Source organism: Corythoichthys intestinalis, chromosome 17 (genome assembly GCF_030265065.1).
Source record: "Corythoichthys intestinalis isolate RoL2023-P3 chromosome 17, ASM3026506v1, whole genome shotgun sequence".
Taxonomy (NCBI): domain Eukaryota; kingdom Metazoa; phylum Chordata; class Actinopteri; order Syngnathiformes; family Syngnathidae; genus Corythoichthys; species Corythoichthys intestinalis.
This window is the reverse complement of record NC_080411.1, coordinates 32,563,355-32,570,383: the sequence shown is the minus strand read 5'-3', so window position 1 is coordinate 32,570,383 and position 7,029 is coordinate 32,563,355. Positions and strand designations below refer to the sequence as shown.

General features: G+C 40.2%; 1 long non-coding RNA gene across 1 annotated transcript; it reads right to left on the bottom strand.

The window, feature by feature from the left end:
* Positions 1-2,228: 2,228 nt before the first annotated feature.
* Positions 2,229-4,146, bottom strand: LOC130905888 (uncharacterized). Its single transcript, XR_009061160.1, has 3 exons — positions 3,047-4,146; positions 2,931-2,981; positions 2,229-2,542 (listed from the first exon to the last, which is right to left on the bottom strand). It is a non-coding gene; the product is annotated as an uncharacterized LOC130905888 (long non-coding RNA).
* Between the last annotated feature and the right edge of the window lie 2,883 nt (positions 4,147-7,029).

The following is a 7,029-nucleotide window of genomic DNA, read 5'->3' as shown; positions in this document are numbered from 1 at the left end:
AGGAAAGAAAGGAGTAGAAAGACCCTGCAGAGCCGTTAGCTTTTCGTCGACTCTCAAATGACGATATACACTCTGATGTTGAAGTTAGCGGGCAGGATTTTGTAGATGTTTTGTACACCTGTTAGACTTGACATCAAAGATACTAAAAACCATGATGGATTGACACACAAACACAGCGGAGGTGATTGCTGTAAGACCGCAAAGGAAGCCCAGCTTCCCCTAAAATGTCAAAAAATAAGCAATCAAATGCATTCTGTTGTATGTACATGTCATTGAGGAAATACACACGACAACGCGCTACAGGTAGTCCCAGGTTACGTTCCTTCGTTGGTGATGGCACACGAATTTTTGCGAAAGTCGGAATTAACCCTTTAAAAAAATAACTATCCAAAAGGTCCAAAAGTATTTTATTTTGTTTAATAATGGAGGATACACTGCCCTCTGGTGGCATCATTGGGTGTGGCTGGACTGCCGCCTTGGCTTCTATGACTGAGTAGGAGACTCGTCTGACATCACATGATATAGGACAGCTACCCTCTCGTTTAGCCAACATAAGCCTGTATGTTTTTTCAGCTAATATATGTTTGTGCATGCATTTGTAATTAAGTTTAGAGCTACAGTTTGTGGAGTTATGTGTGAGCAATTTGCTATGAAAATTGTAAATACGTCCGTAGCATTTAAGCTAGCTGACTTTTGCTAGGCAAATTAGACTAATTTAAAGGGGAACTGAAGACCTTTCCGGATTTTGGTTTAATTTTATGAATATAAACTTAGGACAAGTTCGTCAAAACAACCATGACATTATCAACACGTAATTGTAAGGATAATTTGCGTTTTTTTAGATTTTTTGCACTCCGTTAATGGTCCCTTCGCAAACCCGGAAGTGTGACGTAGGCAACAGAAGACTACCCACAGCTAACATAGCAGCAACAACGATGTCAGTGATATTTCCGCCAAAGGTAACCATTCAGGATCGCTCTTTCGTGACGCTACCGATGGCAAAGGCTCCCAGGAAAGATGAATTACAATTAATCCCTACATGTTTGAACCTGAGGCGTCAGATGACGGCGATTTACTTGACACAGCAGATGGCGTCATGACGCCAATTGACAGCTCAACACTTCACGAACGGGAGAGTGAGTGGTAAGTCCAGCATCGTGATTTTTTTATTAGAATGCGATTACATGGTTGTATATTTTTCCATGCTCTACACATAGCTAAAACTGGATATTAGGTAATGGGACAGCTCCTACCGATCTAAATATGATAAAGCTAGCCCAAATGTGGCTAAATGAATGCTCTACACATAGCTAAAACTGGATATTAGGTAATGGGACAGCTCCTACCGATCTAAATATGATAAAGCTAGCCCAAATGTGGCTAAATGAATGCTCTACACATAGCTAAAACTGGATATTAGGTAATGGGACAGCTCCTACCGATCTAAATATGATAAAGCTAGCCCAAATGTGGCTAAATGAATGCTCTACACATAGCTAAAACTGGATATTAGGTAATGGGACAGCTCCTACCGATCTAAATATGATAAAGCTAGCCCAAATGTGGCTAAATGAATGCTCTACACATAGCTAAAACGGGATTTTAGGTAATGGGACAGCTCCTACCGCCGATCTAAATATGATAAAGCTAGCCCAAATGTGGCCAAATGAATGATATGTTATTGACATTTCAAAATAAATGACAAAACCATTTTATTTTCCAGGTGTTGCTGTAAACCGTCAAGTAATTACCCTTCCAAGAGTATGCCTGTGTCATCAGGAGATCCCAGACGTGAGAGCCAAACTTGCGGAGGCTGAAGCACTGACAGGGGCATGAATTTCATTAAAAAAATAAAACCATAAATTGTTAACAACATTGACACATTTTGTTGACTGTTTAATGTATTCTATTGGTATATAATATATTGTAATTATATTACATTCTGAAAAAATATTCAATAGGACGCAATAATAAATGATACCAGGTTTATGTTGAATCAGCATTAGCTTTCGTTGTCAGATTGTGACACAACATGTTATACCAAGCACACAACGGCACACATCAAAGAGCATAATTTTAGTAAGCAACACAAAGTTAGGATAGCAACGTACTTGTGCAACATTGAAAAATGATAATGGCAGTGGGAAATATGTATTTACTCTTTTCTGTAGCTAGTTAGCTGTAGTTTTCTCTATACATCATACATACATACATATATCATTAAAATATGAAGGTAACTTGATTTTTCTTTTAAAAAATGTGTACTGTATATATGACTAGTTTATGATTTCATGTCATCAAAATTTGCTACATTTATTTCTCCTAAATCATCGTCATCTGATGTCGCAGACGGAAGAAATTCAGCATCTGGCAGGCCTCATAGGATCTCTTCAGTCGTCATCGCTGGACACCGCATCACTTCGGTCATCATATGACTCGACCCACTCTCTCTTGATTTTGGGAAACTGGGTGGCAACTGACTTGCAACGCTTTTTTCATCGTGTTGAGGGTTTCCGCCACTTATTTTTTTATGTTTGGCTTCCTGGAGGGAAAAAAAAAATCACAGCAGCATGAAAATATTGGATGAATCCTAATTTTAATTTAATAATAATTTCTTGGTGATCAAATAATAATGCCCCAGTCATAGCAGCATCTATTTGATGCTATTGTTCCCTCTTCAAATAGGCAGACATTGATGTTGAAATATAAAAAACAACAAGCCAAGGACCTATTTGGTGCTGGGGACATTTGAATTTACATAACACCTATTGATATAGTAATAAAATCACATGAGTAGACGACATGTCAGCCAACCTATCTACTTATGACAGGCCAACAGCAAAAAAAAAAAAAAAATGTCGCACTTCAACAAACTGGCAGTAGGAGTTCCCCTCGTTTATCAAAAAAAAAGCCATTAATGTTCTACTTACGTCTTTGGAAAACCAAGGTTGCATTGTTGTAGGTTTTCAAAGCTGTCGTGGCTGAAATGATGAAAACAATGAGCCGATTGGGGACCTGTATGCATGCTAACAAAAACGGTCCAAACCTTTGCAGGAGAAGTTTTTTTTTGACCACTCCTAGAGTCTGGAGTCTTCCTGTGAGTAATTCATATCGCTACACATCGAGATGGCATGACGAATCCCGCGAGTAAAACCCAGAAAATGTTTGCAATATATGGCGAGGATAGCGTGGTGCTATATTTCCGTGTTCAGAGTGGTGGCGAGGCTTCCTGGAAGTTACGTCACGAGGTAGGGGTCGGCAGGACGGCGCGTCCCTCATTGCTATGGTGTTGCTATGGCCATAACTCAAAAACTACGTGGTCAATTTTTTTTTTTTTTTCTTTTATGTGACTTTTTGAGAGAGCGAATGACGCATTTAATACAATTCAACTGAGTAAAACACGAGCGAAATCTGAAAAGCTCTTCAGTTCCCCTTTAAAGTGTAAATGACACCAAAACTGAAATCTTAAATAGCATTATTATTTGAATTAATAAGGCAAATAAGTATTTAGTCAACTACTAATTGTGCAAAAGAGTGTGTGAAAAGCCTGTGAAGAAGTACAGAAAACGTTTGGCCTCCGTTATTGCCAACAAAGGGTACAAAACAAAGTATTGAGATGAACTTTTGGTATAGACCAAATACTTATTTTCCACCGTGATTTCCAAATAAATTCTTTAAAAATAAAACAATGTGATTTTCTGTTTTTTTTTTCCACATTCTGTCTCCTACTGTTGAGGTTTACCCATGTTGACAATTACAGGCGTCTCTAATATTTTCAAGTGGGAGAACTTGCACAATTAGTGGTTGACTAAATACTTATTTGCCCCACTGTATATAGAGACGTTTCAACTATATACAACAATTTGGCAAAGCGCAGATGACAAGAAATGCTCTTTAAATGAATTATTTAAATTTATTTAATTAATTGAATTCATTTAATTAAAGCTGTCATTTAGCTCCTCCGGTCATAAGTGTGGATTTTCCAAGCGATATTGTTGATCTAGAGAAAGCATGTGACTTACAGCCTAATATGTTTGAGCCATATTTGGAAGAAGAGGAAGATTCAGAATGAGAAAACGGCGACAGAGACAACAAACACGAGGCTGATGACTAAAGCAGACTGCATGGGCAACACAAAATGTCCTCATTGTTTTTATCTCTCTACTCCAATATTATTGCAGAATATTATTTGTATAAGTATTGATTCCCTCACTGCTACAGAGCCTTGCAAAAGTATTCAGCCCCCTTGAATCTTGCAACCTTTCGCCACATTTCAGGCTTCAAACATAAAGATATGAAATGTAATTTTTTGTTAAGAATCAACAACAAGTGGGACACAATCGTGAGGTGGAACAACATTTATTGGATAATTTAAACTTTTTTAACAAATACAAAACTGAAAAGTGGGGCGTGCAATATTATTCGGCCCCTTTACTTTCAGTGCAGCAAACTCACTCCAGAAGTTCAGTGAGGATCTCTGAATGATCCAATGTTGTCCTAAATGACCGATGATGGTAAATAGAATCCACCTGTGTGTAATCAAGTCTCCGTATAAATGCACCTGCTCTGTGATAGTCTCAGGGTTCTGTTTAAAGTGCAGAGAGCATGATGAAAACCAAGGAACACACCAGGCAGGTCCGAGATACTGTTGTGGAGAAGTTTAAAGCCGGATTTGGATACAAAAAGATTTCCCAAGCTTTAAACATCTCAAGGAGCACTGTGCAAGCCATCATATTGAAATGGAAGGAGCATCAGACCACTGCAAATCTACCAAGACCCGGCCGTCCTTCCAAACTTTCCTCTCAAACAAGGAGAAAACTGATCAGAGATGCAGCCAAGAGGCCCATGATCACTCTGGATGAACTGCAGAGATCTACAGCTGAGGTGGGAGAGTCTGTCCATAGGACAACAATCAGTCGTACACTGCACAAATCTGGCCTTTATGGAAGAGTGGCAAGAAGAAAGCCATTTCTCAAAGATATCCATAAAAAGTCTCGTTTAAAGTTTGCCACAAGCCACCTGGGAGACACACCAAACATGTGGAAGAAGGTGCTCTGGTCAGATGAAACCAAAATTGAACTTTTTGGCCACAATGCAAAACGATATGTTTGGCTGGTGTAAAAGCAACACAGCTCATCACCCTGAACACACCATCCCCACTGTCAAACATGGTGGTGGCAGCATCATGGTTTGGGCCTGCTTTTCTTCAGCAGGGACAGGGAAGATGGTTAAAATTGACGGGAAGATGGATGCAGCCAAATACAGGAACATTCTGGAAGAAAACCTGTTGGTATCTGTACAAGACCTGAGACTGGGACGGAGATTTATCTTCCAACAGGACAATGATCCAAAACATAAAGCCAAATCTACAATGGAATGGTTCAAAAATAAACGTATCCAGGTGTTAGAATGGCCAAGTCAAAGTCCAGACCTGAATCCAATCGAGAATCTGTGGAAAGAGCTGAAGACTGCTGTTCACAAACACTCTCCATCCAACCTCACTGAGCTCGAGCTGTTTTGCAAGGAAGAATGGACAAGAATGTCAGTCTCTCGATGTGCAAAACTGATAGAAACATACCCCAAGCGACTTGCAGCTGTAATTGGAGCAAAAGGTGGCGCTACAAAGTATTAACGCAAGGGGGCCGAATAATATTGCACGCCCCACTTTTCAGTTTTTTATTTGTTAAAAAAGTTTAAATTATCCAATAAATTTTGTTCCACTTCACGATTGTGTCCAACTTGTTGTTGATTCTTGACAAAAAATTTAAATTTTTTTATCTTTATGTTTGAAGCCTGAAATGTGGCGAAAGGTTGCAAGGTACAAGGGGGCCGAATACTTTTGCAAGGTACTGTAAATATTTTGTATTGTCATGACAACTAACAGACCTGTGCTAAATGGAATATGAAATAATAAAAATGCATTTATTCAGTATGACAGGGCTAAACGACTTCTTAAATCTCCCGAGCTAGTCCGGCTCTTGTCCTTTCCCTGTCGGACTCTGAGACGAAGGAAATAGCGTAAACAAAACAGGAGGCGTGAGAGCTAGATTACATGCTAACCTGAACAGAGTGGCTCTTCCAACTCTCTTCCTTGCCTTTTAAACACGAAAAATCGCACAAAACTAACCATTTTCACACACGGCGGCGAAAGTGATTGTCTTCACCAATCGGCCAGCCTCCGGCTGCAAGCAACTTTCAACGGGCTATTACAGCTCGTCATTCCCCTTCTACGTCCTCGGCGACGAGCACTCACACGGGATTGCATGCCAGGGCCGCGTGAGTGCTCGTCGCCGAGGACGTAGCAGGGTAATGAAAGCCGAAAATCGCTCATTCTCGGCAGACAAACCGGCCGACATCGGGCAGCTTGTCACACGCGACGGTTGACGTCCAATGAAGGATATCACGCCCTGCTTAACTTGCCGACGACCGGCGGCTTGTCAAACACCATGGTCGCCGGCTGAAAAATGCAAGCACACCCTGCTTCACTGGCAAGCATAGTCAAAAACAAAATACAAGCCACCTCCTTATTAAAACGTGTGCCATGATCCCAGTATTTGACATGATATAAAACAAGTACCATACTCACTTCCTCGTCTGTCCAATGGTCCCTTGATTGTTGGACTTGCTTCTTTTGGAAACCCAAAAAGGCTCCCACCACTCTCCCTGGTGTAGCAACAAAAGTCTGAAGCACATTGGGTAGGCGTGACACAAAAAAATAAACGAATTAATCCGCAAAATCAACTGAATCCGCAGTCCTTCTGCATTAAATAGTATGGATGTATAGTGAAGATGATCTCATCCACTGTTGTCACATCCGGCTTCTTCCTCAATCCGAGATTCTGGCCGGAAGTCGCTCTTTTTTGTGGCGCAGGATTCAAAAAATTGAATAAATGTATCATTTGCTTCCACACACAACTAAGCGGGCCATTTCATTCAGGAGCATTAAATACCGTATGTAATATGAAATAAACATGCTTTCTGGTGTCATCTACACTTAAATCTACTAAATTTACATTTTGATCAGACGGG